Here is an 18,187-nt window from a genome sequence, read left to right as displayed (position 1 = left end):
GTATTGCTCTATTTCTCTCATCATTTACCCCAATGTGTTTTTTCTTAGATTGATTTTCATTTTGAATAAAAGGCACAACAGCAATTTTAAAAGAGGGAAAGTTTCTATTTTTACAAAAATATAAAATATAAGATTCAATTTAACACAGCTGCATAAAACCATCAATAATGCCGGCTGTGTATGTATTATAAGCACAGATAGCCTAAGAAAACACTCCAGTTCACATCTGCGTCTAGAGAAAAAATACTATGAGAATAGCATATAATGTCCTGCAGTAACTATCCAAGACACTGTTGAAATACCTCTGTCCCTACTTAGTCAAATATATTTGGTGAAATTATTACATTTCCACTTTATATTTTCATGTTGGATTCATCAAGATGTATGAACCCTATGCCCTTTGGGTGTATGGACTCTGGGTTCTTTATTAAACTTAATAAAACCTAATGAAATTGGCAGTGATTTGTAGGGGATTGATCCAATATTTTCTGAAGCCCAGCAAAGCCTTTAGCTATATACATAGCATGATATCCATTTAACCTGCTGAGTAGCTCTACAGATTCTGTTCCCATTCTGCTGCTAGAAAAATGGGGAAAAGAAAGTTTCTATGTGTGCTTATAAAATAAGAGAAATATGGAAATGGTCATGGAAGGTCAGTCTCTTTCCATCTCTTTCTTTTCTGGCCACATCAAAGCATTTATCCAGTTTTCTGCAACCTGTTGCCCTGCAGGTATAAACATTCCACATGCCCACTGTCTTGTTTGAAGGCACCTTCAATGTGTGTTCTGGTCTCAAAATCCCTTAGGTTTTAAGTCCATCTAGTCAGCTAAACTCACACCAAGGCCACATTTTCAGGTAAACTAATCTTCAACTTTAGCAATAACAAGCACAACTCGAATAGCAAGTGGCACATCAATGCAGGTGATAAAATATTAGCTGTAGAAGGATTAAGAGAAGGCTGTTGTGTATTGAGTCAAAGGATTTTATATCTGTATTACTATTGTATGTATTTGCACTAGGGTAAAGTAACTGCCTTTTGGTTCCAGAAGGTACAGCTACTATTGGTTCATTTCAAGCTGCTGTATTTGGATCCTCTGTCTTATTGGTTTCCTCCAAAAGGCAGCACTGTGATTGCCTGATATTGTTCCCTCCAAAATGTATCCCTTTCTAGCTAGTTCCCCGTCCCTATAAATGTAGCTTTCCTCTCCTCAGAGCTTAGTCTTGTTTGCTTTAATAAAGAAGTGTTACTAGAGAACTCTCTCCAGCATATTATGTCAAGAGAGCTGAAATCACGAACCCCACATCACAACACTAACTAAGATAAAAGAGAAGGTATGGACAAAGGGAAAAGACAATGCAAAGTCAAGCCCTTCAAGCTACAACTTGGGAGTGGCAGAGTACAAGGCCAAGTGGGTTATTATTTTCTTCTGAAGAGAAGAGGTCTAAACACCATTAGATGTACCAGACAGGCACAACCAACAGATTCATAATAATAGAAAGCTCTGTGGCCTATCAGATCTACAAAGGGAAATTTAAAACAGTTCTAAATGCAGAGACTAAGGGACAATATAACTAAGAATACAATGCCTAGCACTGGCAGAAGGGTATGTTAGCCCATATGCATCTAGTGTGTTAAGCCATCTATAGTATAGAAAGCTTGCTACCAGGAGTGGCCAGTGTGGTGGGGCAGAACAGCTGCTGCTTACCAGGACAAGCAGGGGAGGTTAGTGGCATGGTTAGAGCTGTGTGGACACACCAGCAGAGCCAATCTGATGCTCCCGCCAGTGAACCCACATAGCTACAACCTTGCCACAGCCCTATCCTGCCCTCAGATCATTATGGCAAGCAGCATTGTAAGGAGAGCAGTGGCAAGGTTGTGGCTGTGTGGGTGCACATGTGGAGTATTCCCCGGCTGTGTGCCTGCATAGTCCTGACTGCACCACCATTCTGCTGCATCCACACACCGTATTGGTAAGTGGTAGTCATACAGCTCTTAGGAGTGCACACCAGCCCTCTGTGCCAGCCACTACCACTGCCAACACTGCACATGTATGAGCAGGCACACACAGAAGTGCATTTAAATGAGACAGCAGCCACGTGGAATACATAGAATGTGCTGCAGTACTGCTGCCTCATCCTTCCCATCCACCAGAGATCACACTGAGCATTTTAGGTAGACTCTGTGAAAGTATTCCTCTATTTGTTGATGGACTGTATTGCTTCACTCTGTGTTTGAATGCTCCTCCAATTATTTAGTTGGTTAATTAAGCTCCTTCCATATCCAAAACAGGCATGTCAGGGAAGATGGTACTGGGTTAGGTTTTACCCTGGCATGCTGGTCTTATATGTGTATGAAGTTTTTATGTAGGGAGATCACTCAAACATTAAGACTTTCACATTTGGAATTTAAAGTGGCAGCACTAATAATATAATAATAAAACTAATTAATTTTTATTTGTACCCCACCCTCCCCAGCCAGAGCCGGGAAACTAACACAGTATACAAAGTATACACAGTATCATTTCACTGTATCTGAAGAAGTGTGCATGCACACGAAAGCTCATACCAAAATAAAAACTTAGTTGGTCTTTAAGGTGCTACTGAAGGAATTTTTTTATTTTACAGTATACAAAGAACATAAGAACATAAAAACAGGCAATCAATTAATTAAAATATATCTTAAAATTAAGATATATTAAGAGCAAATTAAAATCTGGACAGATGGCAGTCCACGGGTAAAATTGAGAGTGGTCAATATTCTCCAGGGCCAACTGTTACTGCTGGTCTTATAAAGGACCTGTGAGTGGGCTAGGAGGCCTCTTTAATGCTTGTTGTTATACAGAAAGAAAAGAATCAGACTGAACCACAACCAAAGGCCTGGCGGAACAGCTCCCTCTTGCAGGCCCTGTGGAAAGATGTCAAATCCTGCAGGGCCCTGGTCTCTTGTGAGAGACCATTCCACCAGGCCAGGGTCACGGCCAAAAAAGCCCTGGCTCTGGTCGAGGCCAGCCTAATCTCCCTGGGGCCTGGGATCTTCAGGGTGTTATTATTTGCAGACCTTAAGGTCCTCCATGGGGCATACCAGGAGAGGCGGTCCCATAGGAACAAGGGTCCTAGGCCGTATAGGGCTTTAAAGGTTTAAACCAGCACCTTAAACTTGATCCTGTGCTCCACACCGGGAGCCAGTGCAGCTGGTATAGCACCGGATGAATGTGCTCCCATGGCGAGGACCCTGTGATTAGTCTCACCGCGGCATTCTGCACCCTCTGAAGTTTCTGGGTCAGTTTCAAGGGCAGCCCCACGTAGAGTTGAGTTACACTAAACATATCACATAAGCATGTCAATTGCAAGTCTCAGCTCTCACTCTTAAAGACACCAACATTGTTGAAGGTGCTTCCAGAACAGACCATAACACTAGCAAATGTTATATTGCTATATCCAGTATATTGAAACATCTTGCAACACACACACACATAAATCTACTTTATAATTCTAGGCTGGATATCCAGCAGAAGCTAAGCCAAAATCATACTTGTAAGTAACAGAAATCAGGTGTATAGGAGTTCACCCTTCATAAACTTGACTCATGCTTTACATGGAGGGGGTTGCACAGCCTGGGACTCTGGGAGTCATTTTGGACTCACAGCTGTCCATGGAGGCGCAGGTCAATTCTATGTCCAGGGCAGCTGTCTACCAGCTCCATCTGGTACACAGGCTGAGACCCAACCTGCCTGTGGACTGCCTCGCCAGAGTGGTGCATGTTCTAGTTATCTCCCGCTTGGACTACTGCAATGCGCTCTACATGGGACTACCTTTGAAGGTGACCCGGAAACTACAACTAATACAGAATGTGGCAGCTAGACTGGTGACTGGAAGTGGCTGCTGAGACCATATAACACTAGTCCTGAAAGACCTACATTGACTCCTAGTACGTTTCCGAGCACAATTCAAAGTGTTGGTGCTGACCTTTAAAGCCCTAAACGGCCTTGGCCCAGTATACCTTAAGGAGCAGCTCCACCCCCATCATTCTGCCCGGATACTGAGGTCCAGCTCTGAGGGCCTTCTGGCAGTTCCCTCGCTGTGAGATGTGAGGTTACAGGGAACCAGGCAGAGGGCCTTCTTGGTAGTGGTGCCGCCCTGTGGAATGCCCTCTCATCAGATGCCAAGGAAATAAACAACTATCTGACTTTTAGAAGACATCTGAAGGCAGCCCTGTTTAGGGAAGTTTTTAATATTTGATGTTTTGTTCTGTTTTTAATCTGTTGGGAGCCGCCCAGAGTGGCTGAGGAAACCCACTCGGATGGGTAGGGTATAAATAAATTATTATTATTATTATTATTATTATTATTATTATTATTATTATTATTATTGCTGCAGAGGGAGCTAGAAACATGTCTATATTTGTAGCATGGTTGTATACCCCTTTAACAGGTATGGCTAGAAAAATGGTTAAGGTACTATCATGACACTGGCAGAAAGTTGATGCTTGGGAAATGCAGCACAAGATCAAATCCAAATGTAGAACTTGAAGTCCACCTCATAACAGTGACCAACAATCTAGCAGTGAACAAACCAAGTCATAAAAGCAAGAGGATAGATGATAACAAGAGTCCCACCCACCCCATGTCACACTAAATTTTCAGCAGTGGGAAAGAACTGCATGCTGGGATACCACTCCAAATGTCATCATGTGAGCAGTGATGGTGTGATAATGAAAACTGTGGGGAAATTATAGAACAAAACTCCCACAATTTTCTGAGTTAATGGGGCTGCAAGTGGATTTTTTCTGGAAACAACCAACATGGAAATGAGTACTAAACTTCCACTAGATTTCCAGAAGTGGCTGTTATGTCCTGTGAAAGATCACATAAGATACAAAAAAAAAATTAGGCAAAGAAACATCAGGAAGACAGGATAAAGTGCTGTCTGAATGCAGCCTGGATCAATGTTTTCATTGAGCTATCCACCTGTAGAGAAAAAATCCACCCAAAGTGGAATTTTCTGGTCTGCATTAGAATGAATTGTTAGAAATTCCTAAGCACTGACACCAAATGCAGTGCCTCCTTACCAGTCCTTCAAGGCCTGTTGTGCCAGTGCTAATGAAGACCTGTGATGGAAGGGGGTGTTTGCTCCTTCAAGATGGGAGAGGTCTCGATGTCTCGAAGGTTCCTTTAATCAAGCATCATGATTGGTTGCATCAAGTCATGGGGTGCCATTTCCTCAAAGTTTGTGCATATGGATTCTGCTCTGCACTTCCCAATTAATGCTAAAATTAGACCAAGTCACTGCATATTTTCAATTTCATATCATGGCCACTGTATACTCTCTTTTCCATATGGGGCATGGAATGCAGATGGAATTCAGTGAACAATTCCAAATCTAACTACTGTTGCCCAAAATAGATACAAAGGAAATATTAATTTTGTCAAGGGTACTCAAATTGACACACTCACACCCCAAATTGGTCTCTTTTGCACAACTTGTATCAAACTTTGAAAATAAAATGCTCAGATCCTGCAAGGTTTTCCCCTTCCGTTTTACTCAGTTTTCCAAGAAAAGTGCCTGAGCAAATATGCTATTTTAGTAAGAGTTTAAAAGGCCATTATGGTCAGAAAAATGACTGTGTAAAAATGGCACCTTTTTACTTCACCACTCTATTCACTGCAAGTATTCTGAGTCATGTCTGCTTATTTTAGTGCTCAAAATAGGTCTTTATTACTTTTCATTCCTTTTTAGCCCTGCAGTACCAAAACAGGAGAGAGAGAGAGAGAGAGAGAGAGCTGGATGGCCTCTATTCAGTCTAACGCATCATCAAGAGACTTGTTAGCTAAGTTGCTGTTGCAAAATCTTTACTCCCGGTGATGTTGCATGAGCCAAAAAGCACACAACTCGGCATTCGATTCCCAGTTTGCGTTTGCAAGGCAGCTAACTAAATAAATCACCCTTTTATGAGAGAGAGACCTGGACAAAAAAAAATTATTACAGGGAAATCACTGAGAGACACCTACTCCATGTCTCACACCTCAGAAAGCAGGATATATTCTTTGCATTTCTGTTATCTTTTAGGTCTCACTTTATTAATTTGGTCTCCCCCCCACACACACCTCTGTACCTATATCCATACATATAATAGTTTGTTTCTATTTGATATAGTTACATCTGCAAGGCAACATAACATCAACAGGGCCGGCTCTAAGGCAAGGCTGGGTGGCACAGGGCCGCCAGGGGGGCGCCGCGCGGCTGCGCCTGCCAGACAGCCGCGGTGGGAAACAGGGCGCCCAGGCTCCGGAGCGATCTTCGCACCACGGCGCCCGGGTGCCCAATATGCTTAAAACGGCCCTGAACATCAATATTAAAAATATGTGTAAAAGCTAAATAAAGCAATATAATCAGCAGCAGTAAAACAAGTGGGCCTGAATAAGGCCACAAAGTCATCTGCCATTACAAATTCTCTGCAAAATAGCAGGCTTTTTAAATACAGTGGTATGCAACTAAGTTTTACGCAAAGCAGACAAACTGAAATGAATGAACATGACTATGTTAGATCCATTAATTTTAAAAGGTCTACTTTGAGTAAAACTTAGCTGAATACCACCATACACAGACACACACACTTTCGTCAACCTCATGATTTTCATGAAGTGTGCTTCTGCCTTCAAAAACTTGTGTTGTAATAAACAACTTAGATCATCCAAGTTGAACTTATGGCATGTTGGTTGTGCTTCCTGCATAAGTGTGCCTATTTCTCTCCTTTTTTTATATTAAAATAGAGCTGTTTTTTTCCATAATTTTTGCCTACTATTGTTCTTCATTTCACCAGTGGTAGCATAGTAAAACTATATTGACCACATAAGCAACTGGCTCAGTGGTGTTTGAAACACACAAAATGGCAGGTGAATGATGCTCAGTTATTTATCGATCATAGCACTGGCCCATCACTTACCCCGCTGTGGTATTTCACAAGACATATTTCACAAAGGTCTGAATGGTGGCAATGCACTATGCATACTGCTTCTACTGAATAATTAAATGCAATTGCTGCATTAGATAAAATGGTAAGTTTCTAAATACTTCAAAACTAGTATTACTAAGCAATATCTGCTAGTGTATATTGTGTATCCATGTTTCTCCGAAAATAAGACACCGTCTTATATTTATTTTTTCTTAAAAACCCCCCACAGTGGCTTATTTTCAGGGGATGTCTTATTTTTTATTACACGTCCAGCCTTGCCTCTTCCCTGGGGCCCTCCAGTAGGGGCGCCTATCACTATGTCTTATTTTCGGGGTATGGCTTATATTGTGCAAATGCTTAGAAATCCTGCTATGGCTTATTTTATGGGTATGTCTTATTTTAGGAGAAACAGGGTATATATAGTCAAGTCACTGCAATTTCCATTTTATTTGCCAATGCTGGTTAAGAAAGGAACATGGGCTCTGCTGAGGGGATACTCAGCTGGGGCACAAGACTAAATGACCACATCATGGCCATGGACAACATCACTGTATTTATTTCTTTACGTGAGAAACATGCTCCACAGAATCTCATGGGTAATACAACCTCCCATACTGAAGACCTATACTGAAGATACAACACTGTGGGCAGGATTCCTGTAGTGCAGGCGGTTGAACTTTACTAGATAACCCTTGGAATCACTTTCAGCTCTGCAATTCTATCATTTTATGAAACGAGGCCTCGTTACACAGGACACCTTGCATTAAAATGCACATCACTATGTGAATATCCAGGTGCACATCCAAATCCAGCCTGCAGTTTCAATCTAGGAAGGGAATCCCAAACCTGGAAGCTACTTCTGCTACTTCTGTCCCTTGCTGAAGACAGGATGAATGTGCATAAAAGAGCTATTGGCTTCATTTTAAAAAAAACATTGTAGTAGTTCTCCTTTATCTGATTTTGAACTCAAGAATTAAGTTTTTTGAACCAACCAAATGAAACCCTGAAAGATAAACTAGAGGCACAGCTCTGACCAGTCTGGGGCTGTGCACAGTGCAGTCCCACCACTGGTGTGGAAAACAGTGTACCCACAACATTTGCCACAATCCATACCTGTCCTATATCTATACCTGTCATTTCTTAGGAAATACTGTATTTTGATGAATTTCCCCCCAAAACAGCATCAATCTGATTTGAGAAAAGGAATGATGTAGCTATGTTTTAAGCCAATTAAGCCAACTGACACACAGCCACAAATAAGAAATAAGCCCTTTTAAGAAAGCACGCCATTATTTTAAGTTCAGTTGCTTCGGATTTTGAAACTGCTCTGTACATTGTAATGAAACACATTGGTTTATACCCAATGCTGCACCAGTGGTTTTTGCTGGTGCAATGGATCTTCCAGTTTCTCTTTCACCCCCCCCTCCCAGTCCCCGCCCAATACACACACATTTTATTCTGTGAACCACCCTGAGACCTCCGGGTATAGGGCGATATATAAATTCAATAAATAATAACAACAACAACAACATACACAAGCACTCACTCATGCACTCTGCTCTAGAGCATCTCTCAACTCTCAAGAACTGTTTTTGAGGGCATAGGGGGACTGAAGAGAATAGAACAGGAAGACGTTTGATTGGCTGCACGGAAATTCCAGCATTTGATACAGACCTTTAGGTCACAAGACCTGACCAGTACATATGCAGCACCCTGCAATCCTGAATAACATTTGTACCTATGGAGAACTGTCCCATTCATAAACCTTTAAACCAACAGTTTGTCTCTATTATGAGTTCAACAAAAGTGCCTTATAAGTTGCTATTTCATAAAGATCAGAAAAGGAAATTCTTGACAGTAGCACCACAGCTTCACTCCAACTGTCCATTGCTGTCCTTCAAGCATTGCTGACCTTCCAAAGATTATTCTATTCAAGCAAGCCATGGGTTGCAGCTATCTATTTTCAGGAACACTTGAAAGAAACTAATAAATATTCAGCAGATGTGCTTCCTGTCTCCCCAAAACTTTTTTTTAAATGATCCTTGTCGTTTTTCTGAAGGGTCTAAACATCTGATCTAGTTTGACCAAGATTTTCTGCTATCAAACCCATGTTCAGTCTCTGCCCTGCAAGGTTTTGTCTTTGTTCTGCCCACAGTTCTACCCAGTATTTTTGGAAAGAAAATTCTGGCAACTCTTTCAAATAGTTTTAAATGTAACTGTTGTTTATTTTATAATATTCTGGAAACTGCTCTGGGATCACTATATGGGCAGGTCTACAAATATAATTAATTATTTAATTAATAATAGATGGTACATGGAGCAACTATTTTTTTATTTAAAAAATGGGTTAGCTATGTTCCATCCAGATCCATATAATCCAGATTTAAATACCGGTACCTATTTCCAATGGCCAGATACACTGAGATGCAGAGCACCTAAAAGTGTTTGGGGCAGACTGAAAGATATGTGGCTGATGAAGCCTACAAGAGCTTGATTAATCGTAAGCCTGACCTGAGGAAGCTAGTTCTAATGTGCAGGGATTCAAAATGTTATTGAAAAGTCTGGGGGTTCATCACCTGCATCAGTGTTCCATGGTTTGCCTTTCAGCAGTTTGCTTAGCAATGCAATTCTATGCATACTTGCTCAGAAGTGTAGGTCCTCCTGTGTTCAATGGTGCTCACTCCCTATTAAATGCATTTCGGATTGCAGTCTTTAGTTGTTGTGCTAAAGCTGTAAGTACACAAGCAATGTACAGGTGGAAAAATTTCCTTACACAAAGAGTGTCTCATAAATCTGAAGGAACCCACTTATATGCATCATATAAAATAAAGAGTTCAGTTTTGTACAACAGAACTAGCAAGGCTTCTACCCTGGAAGCCCTTTTTAAAGAGTGTGTTGGAGTTTGTCACCACCCCTCAGTCCACCCCACCCCCCACAACCCCCTACAGCAGTTCCTTGGCCTGTGTCTCAAAGGACACTTCTGAAGTTCCCTGAGTTTTCAGGACCAGCTTGTCAGGTGCCACGGGGGGGGGGAGGGTGCGTTGTCAGAAAGAACAAACTCAAAAGCCCTGTTGTGCATGCAGAGCTCGCTGCCTGGTGCTCTGGATCGGGGCCATAAGCTTGAGGGGTTTTCTTCTTGGAATCAGGTTATGCTGAGAAAGAGATCTATCTGATACAAGCAGAATTCAAATGCAACATATTTCCAGTAACAAATATCCACTTTAAAAAGAAGAAGAAAAACACTGACACAGAAAATGTGGTAATAATATAAGGCTCTCTCTCTTTTTTTTTTTTTTTTTTGGAGGGGGGACCCTTTAGGGCACAATCCCAAACAGAGGAAATTCCACTGAAATTAATTGGGGGGGGGGGGGGTTGCCTTCATTCAGATATGGTATGGGGCCCAAACCTTTGGCAAAGCCACTCATGTTTATTCTAGATCAAGTATCCTTTTAGTTCTCCGGTCAATGTGAAAAATGCCAGACCCAAGGGGATATTTTATTTTTCATTATAAGTACACATTTGTGACAATTGGCTCTCAGAACAAACTTGAGTCCAGAGATGAACCCCTCCCCCCGGCTTTCATTGTCAAATTACTATTTCTTGTATTCAATCAAACTTTCCAGGTTATACACATACATACCACTACAAAAGTATAAATAGAAGAAGTTAAAATGCAGCTCACAACAAATACATCCAGAAAACCCTATTTAGATATATGCCCTTTCATTTCCCCACCCCCACCCAATTCCCTGCTTTTTAACTTGCATGTATATTTAGCCAAGTAATTTTAGGCTGCCAACACTATACCTACAATAGTCTTACTATGCTACCAGTAACTTATTAAATTTTGTTCTTTTCTGCCTTTTCACAGAATGCCAAATGAAATATGAGTTCATGGGCAGCACACAAAGAGAACTTCTAGGGAGTTTTTGATGTGCATCACTGAATTGCTCTGCCTTTCTTAGGTATCTAGAATTGGAGCTACAGTAAGATAGGGTCACCAGAGTGGCTCTGCACCCAGTATAATTTCCCTGATATAAAGGTAAACCACAGAATAAATTATCATAGAATTAAAGCATCACTGAATGAACTCTCAAGTTATGGACAAATATCTTTATACTACATGGTAGGAATATCCTGCCAGTGTTTATTTTATGAACGCTAAAACCTACTTGAATTAAGCAGATGTGAAGAATTCCATAAACTGCATGGTATAAAAATCTACACTGTGGAACTAAACCATTGAGGTCAATGAGGCATATACTAAAGGATTAGGAGGAAGCTGGATTTGGCCTATTGTGTCCAATATTGCAGATAATGCCATATATGCAATTTCAAAAAAAAAAAGCCACATGAATGTCCATGGTCTGCTGCATGGTCAAGGTTTCTGACCGTTAACCTACTACACAGATCCAAGAGGGTTGGAGGTGCTACTCTATAGTTTGAGGATCATAATACGATGGAGCAAGGTTCTTAACCTGCATTTATTCTTCATTATTAGGGAATTGTGCATATATGCTCATCTCTGAAAGGTGATCAGTAACCATTAATTTTGACATGCAAATAACAAAAAAGAGATCAACAGCGTCAACTAAAATACCCTTTCCCCCCTTCATACGGATGAAGCAAAATTTATCCGATGAAAACTTTCAGCAACAAATGTGCTTCTGCTGCTGCTGTCAGATTTGTGGCAGCATGAATAACTTTCCCCAGTTGCTGCTGGGTGGTAGCTACTATTATTTTCCAAGATGGAAGCTGGCAGCCAGCAGCTACCACTAAGAAGAGCTATTGCTGCCATTGCCTGTAAGACCCACATTTTGTCCCCCTTAAAAACCTCTGAAATCTCCCCCCCCCCTTTTGCATTCCCTGACCAGGACAACAAAATCGGGGTGGGGTGGGCGTGCACTCAGCAAAACTCTAGTTTTCTTTTGCATTTTGGGAGTATAGTTTTTTAAAGTAGGGTTAGCATGGTAGCCGTTGACTGGTCAATTGAAAATATTGGACAACCATCAAATACTGTATAACTTGCAAGAATGCTACTGTGTAGAATCTACACCATAGGTGGAAGCTAACTTCCATGATGGTTTTATCTTTTAGTAAAGGCAGGGGTGAAGGCAGCTTATACCAAGGCCCTGCTACAACAAAGTGCAAAGTTAGTAGCACAGAAATGTTTCTTCCATTGCCTAAATAAGGGGTGGGAGAGCTGTGGATTTGCAGTTGTTGATGGTCTACAGCACCCATCATCACCCCTGAACATTGGCCACAGAAGTTGGAATCTAACAACATATGGAGGGAGGCACAAGTTCCCCCCATCCCTGGGCTACCTGAAAGGCACCTCCAGAAAGGAACACAAAAAGTCGTCACTGGCAAACATCACTGTCTAATGAACAATATTCCAGACCAAGCCTAGAAAGACCAGGTTCTAAACCTTAATTAGCCACGAAACGCATTAGGTGAAATTGGACTAGTCACAAACTCTCAGCCTAATACCTCAGGTTACAAACGCTCCAGGTTACAAATGCTTCAGGTTACAAACTCCGCTAACCCAGAAATAGTACCTCAGGTTAAGAACTTTGCTTCAGGATGAGAACAGAAATCGTGCTCCAGCGGCCCAGCGGCAGCAGGAGGCCCCATTAGCTAAAGTGGTGCTTCAGGTTAAGAACAGTTTCAGGTTAAGAACGGACCTCTGGAACAAATTACAGGTAAGTTCTTAACCAAAGGTACCACTGTAAGTCTCACATGGTCATTGTGGGGTGGGTGATGTATGCCACCCTGAGGGGGTTGCAGGAAGAGCAGAATAAATTTATAATAAAATAATTCATTTCAACTTTTTCAAATTAATTTAACAGTAATTTCTAATTACCTATCTAATTTGCTTTCTGTAATCTGTGCATGTAGAAAACCTGTTGATTATTTTCTTTGTAACTCTCATAACACAAATACGTGACCATTATTTCACCAGATTTGACCAAGTGAGCAAATCATTATTGACTGGTCAAGTGCAAAACCCTATTTTAAATTTTAAAAGTTAATTATAGCTTTTGTCGACTGCCTCATCTACTATATATTTTCCAGATTTCTAATTCAAACCCGTTAGGCTACAAATGTAGATTACTTGAAAAATGAGGTGCTATCAATACATTATTTATATATACACGCTTCTACAGAAAGAGAAAACTCTCAGTTAACTCAATTAATGATGTAAACATATTGCATTTCTTTTTCGGGATGCATTCAGAATGTCAACAAATTTAGGATGCAATCCAAAACCAGTTTACCCAAGAGTAAGTCCCATTGAATTTAGCAGGACTTACTTCTGAACAGACATGCTTAGGTTTGGGTTGTAAGACTGCAATCTTATACAGTACCTCTTCTGGGTAGACATGTACAATAGGACATATATAGGACTGTGCTGTGAGTGTTACTTTTTATCAGTTAAAATACAGTGCTACAGTAAAACAAATAAATCTTTAACTGTGGCAAGTTTCAATTGATTGGTAAAGGATACGCACAGATTTCATAGAACAATGTCATAATCACTATCACAGGAGATCACTCTGATTAAAATGAAGCTAATAAGAAGCAAAGTCTGAATGTGCATTTATTTATTTTTTATTTATTTTTTATTTATTTATTTATAATACTGATTGACTTTTTCCCACTGCTAAGATAAAGTAACATATTTCCAACAACAATATTAATGGCAAACTTTGTGTCTATACAGTATGTATTTTGCTTTTATAACATGTCACTGATCTGCAGTTATATTTAACCATTAAAAAAAATAAATACAAACTCTTCTCACAGTGTTTCAACACAGGAAAGAACTGAAATCCTGCTAAAGATATATAAAGAAATATATTAAGGTCCAAAGTGATTAAACAAGACAGCAAAAAATAACAAAACTGAGTACCTTGAAAAACAGCAAAACCCTCAGATAAATAGCTAATTATGTATAAAACTAACCATGACAGATCATTCATACAGTTCTTGCAATACTATGGAATTTGTTTGATTTGGGGGAGCAAAGAGCTATTCAACGTAATCTATGAAATACTATTTGAACTTTTCCCCCATTCAATGAATCCTTCATAAGTATATTTTCCCACACTGAGTTTAAATAAAGTGACCCAAACAATGCTACCTTGCTGCCCATTACTGCCTATTATGACAATAAAAGAATTGTCATGTTTTAAAGTATTAGCTAGCTAGTAACCGCTACATTCATTTCTTTTAAATGCACAAAGATGTCAAAAAAATAATAATCTTTGTATCATGTCGTGCCAATGATAAGATGGATTCTAAAGCAAAACATAATTGCACCTAAGTTAATAACAGTATATTCACAAACCAGGTAAAAACATCTTAATGGAGTTTAGGGTTGGTTCTTTATCTGAACTCAAAGCGCTCTTTGTCTGTTGCTTCAAACAAACCATATATGTGTGCTTATAGGGTTAAAACTCAGGAATGTGACAGTTCTCCATGTGCAGTCTATAGACCTAACTGTTCCACTTTCCCTGGTGGGGCTCCAAACTACATGAAAACAATGCAGCACACAAACCACTATTCCGACACTGAAGGTTTTGTTAACTCCACAGAATGCTATTTAAACCAGAATTATTATTTTTTCGTTTTAAACACAGCAATTACAGTACTTGGGGTTCCTAGTTAATACAATCATGAATAGAGAGGAGCCTTTGCTTATTTTACCACATACTGAGAGCATCTGATAAAATGATTTATATTTACTTGACAATCACCTGATCACAGAAATTAATTTCCTGTATCTGAGTGTGCCATTTGCGAAACCAAATCTGAGCCTTTTACCAAACCCAAATCTGACCCTTATTCATTATATTACTTCAAACACTTAAAAGCTGGAGAACAAAACTAAGAGTCTTTTTACCTTGGACAGGGGGTTGTGCAGATTTTAAAAGGCACCATTGTATCCGTTAATTGAATGATGTCTTGTAGTTACCTACAAAGTGTGTGTGCATGTATGCGTTTATTATGTACAATATGAGAGATGCAGAAGGGGAGTAAGAGTGGCGGTGGGTCTGAAATGAAATAACTGAAATGAATGAATTTAAATGTAAATGATTAATTTGACTCATTCAGACCTAAGTGACAAAAGATCCTGACCGAATATGTAGTTTCAAATGCAGCAGCCATCCTGAAAATAAAATAAGCAAAATGTAGAACTGAAAAAAATAAAAATACTGTTTTAAGAACTAAGGCAAGTAAATGTAAGTATCCTCAATATCATACAGCATTCTCCACTTTAGCATCAAATAAACTTTTAAGAATTAGTTTAGAGGAAGGTAGAGCCAAGCCAAGAAAAAAAATTATGGCTGAGGGAAAAGGGGGTGAGATTGGGGCACAGAGGGAACTAATAAGAAAAACCAGGTAGTAACTTCAAAAGTGCAGGATGTTCTTTAGCACTTCACATGTGGCAAAATGAATGTGTAAACTGTGTGTTTTTCACAGCTGCCTTGGATGTTGCCCAAACATGTGTACAGTGCCTTTTGGCTTAACTACATTCAGATGATTTTTTTTTAAGTCTGACTTCTGCAGGTAACTTTTAAGAAGTACTTCAGCAAGCGGCACTACCAAGAGAGAAAGGGCAGAGGAGAAGGTATGGTTAAAACAACAACAACATGTGGTCATGCTTAATTTTGTCCTACAGAAGAAGAGCACAAGCCATCCAAGTATGTCCTCAGAGGCAGCTAGCAACTGCTTTTAGGATTCAGCACAGTAGCACACACAAAAAGTATTGTCTCCTATATTCCTTGAGCTGTGAGACCACCAGGACCTTCTGCCAGACCACAATGCTGCCCCTGTCCTGTTCTTTCCTTCTCTTGCCCCAGAGCCTGCCTCTTCCCTTCGGGTCCTGCATCTAGGGCAAGAGCTACACACGCGCGCGCGCATCCTGAAAGATGCCTTGCTATATTCGGGTTACAGGTAGGTAGCTGTGTTGGTCTGCCGTAGTTGAAACAAAATAAATAAATTCCTTCCAGTAGCACCTTAGAGACCAACTAAGTTTGTCATTGGTATGAGCTTTCATGTGCATGCACACTTCTTCATATATTCGGAATTCAGTATTCCAGAAAATCTCTGGAAGCCAAAAGCAGGTCCCTACACTGCGTTGGGGCTGAGCTCCAGGCCCTCCTTTCAGATGCATCTGAGGAAGGGGATTGCAGGACACAACCCCATTCAGAATCGTGCTAGGATTTCAAGAAGCCACAAAACTGTCCTGGTTCTTTTCAGTGCTAATACAGTCTGTGAAGAAATAAGCGTCCGGGGTACTTCTGAGCATGTGCAGAGCTCCTCTCCCTTCCCCCTCCTCAAATAAAGACAAACCCTCCGACTCATCGGGAAAGGTCCAAGCAGGAACCCAGCCAGCCAAAAATCGTAGAGTTGGAAGGGACCACGAGGGTCATCTGCCTGCAATGCAGGAATCCTTCTTGTTCAACGTGGGGCTCGAACCCGCGACCCCAAGATTAAGAGTCTCAAGCTCGACCGACTGAGCTATCCTAGACTGACATCTCCGTGCCTCGAAGACAGTCGCCGCCGTCGAGGCACTCCAGCCACCTCCAGCCTTGGCGCTCCGAGGCTGGACTGGGTCGGCGGGGCGTCCGAGGTGCCCGCTGAGCTTCTTCCTTCCTCCCATTGCGGAGGCGGCGGCGGCAGCCGAGGGCGGCTGGCGAGCCGAGGAAGCGCGCCCAGAAGTTGCCCGCCGAGCGCAGCCACCCTACCCCCCCCCCCGCCCTCACACTTCGCTTTAGCCTTGCGCAGGCGCCCACTCCCTTCCTCTCTCCCGCCACCTACCTACGGCCACTCGCTCGCTCCCCACACGGGAAAGAACTTACCTCCCGCCCCGAAGCGGAGGGAGCGCGCCCGCAGCAACAGCGTCCGGCACCGGGACTGGCGGGAAAGAAAGGCTGACGGAGGAGTTGGGGAAGTCCCGTCCCCCCTCTCACGACGTCTCCCCCCCCCCACTCCGCCCGGCCGCGCTGACTCGCGTCAGGGCTCAGCCCCGTGTGGCGTCTCCGGCCTCAGAGAGCCGCCGGCAGCCTCCAATCATAGCTCGGCGAGCGTCCCACCTCCCCCCCCCCCCCCGCTCGAGCGCCGCGGTCCGACAGATTCCCTCAGCAAGGGCGGCCTGTCAGGCTTCCTGAGGCAGAAGCAAGCGGCAGAAGTGAGCGCGCCACACGCGCTAGGCGACGGCGGCGCCTGTGTTGACTTAGCGTAGGCTGCGCGAGCCGGCGGCTCCCTCCACATCCACGGGACTCTGGCCATGGGCTCCGGTGGGAGGTGGCTTGCCGCGCGCCCGCCAGCGGCGAGGGGCTCTCGGTCCCCACCATTTTTGTGGCGAGAGGGGAAGGGGATCCTTGGCTCGCACGTGGGAGCGGAGGCGGCTGAGGGAAGAGCGCGCTCGGCACAGGGCGCCACGGGGGGAAGGTGCGCGGCGTGGCCCAGTTCGCCTTAGGTCGCCCACGGCAGGAAGATCGCTTCAAAAACAAAGCACGCGCCCTCTCAGAGATCGCTCCATAGCCAACCATCCATGGTTATTGATTTTAAAGCTCCATCGGTGGGAAGGACGGACCGACGTGACTGGAAGAGAGAAGGCTTCAGATGGAGAGGCGAGAGGGGAAAGCGCCAACTTTTCAAGAGTTTGAAGAACTTTCTCCCTGCCTAGCCACGGACCTAACCTAGAGTTTTTTGTTTGTTTGTTTTGTTTTTTGCTACAGAGTTCTGGGCAGGAGCTGTATAGATTTTAAATGTTCTAGGCAAAAGATGCCCGGGCACCGTTTGGTGCTGAGAGATGCTCCCTTCAAGAGGGACCGAGCGCTCTTGGGGTTTACTTCTGAGTAAACGTGCTAAGGAAGATCCAGCTGGAGGAGGGTTTTCAAACACGACCCGGCCGGATCCTAGACAGAAAACGCCTCCGGAGCGACGACCTGAGGTCCAGAAAAGATCTCAGCGTGGGTTCAACGCAGGGTAGGGAAATGCAGCAGCGCGCCGAGAAAGCTCGAGTTGTAAACAACTAAGTGCGCCAATCGTGCCCTGTGAGAACGTCTGGGATCGGTCCGATTTTAACCACCACCACTCCCAGATCAGCTCCAGTACTAGGGAAAGAAAAGCCGTGCAGGCTGCGATCTTACCGTGATGCCTCTTCTCCCACGATCGTTGCCATCGCATTTCCCTTTTCAGGACCGTTTTCGTCACCAAACC

General features: G+C 42.6%; 1 protein-coding gene across 4 annotated transcripts in view; it reads right to left on the bottom strand.

Annotated features, from left to right (window-relative positions):
- The window catches only part of ERG (ETS transcription factor ERG), a 111,093-nt gene extending 94,180 nt beyond the window's left edge, over positions 1–16,913 (bottom strand). For all 4 annotated transcript variants that reach the window (XM_035115090.2, XM_035115087.2, XM_035115089.2 and 1 more), the window contains exon 1: positions 16,822–16,913. The gene's annotated coding sequence lies outside the window, so the exon portion shown is untranslated. The remainder of the gene's footprint in view (positions 1–16,821) is intronic.
- Positions 16,914–18,187: the final 1,274 nt, after the last annotated feature.

The sequence above is a fragment of the Zootoca vivipara genome, chromosome 4 (assembly GCF_963506605.1).
Source record: "Zootoca vivipara chromosome 4, rZooViv1.1, whole genome shotgun sequence".
NCBI classification, from domain to species: Eukaryota; Metazoa; Chordata; class Lepidosauria; order Squamata; family Lacertidae; genus Zootoca; species Zootoca vivipara.
Note: the sequence above shows the minus strand (reverse complement) of the source record. Positions and strands in the feature narration are given on the sequence as shown.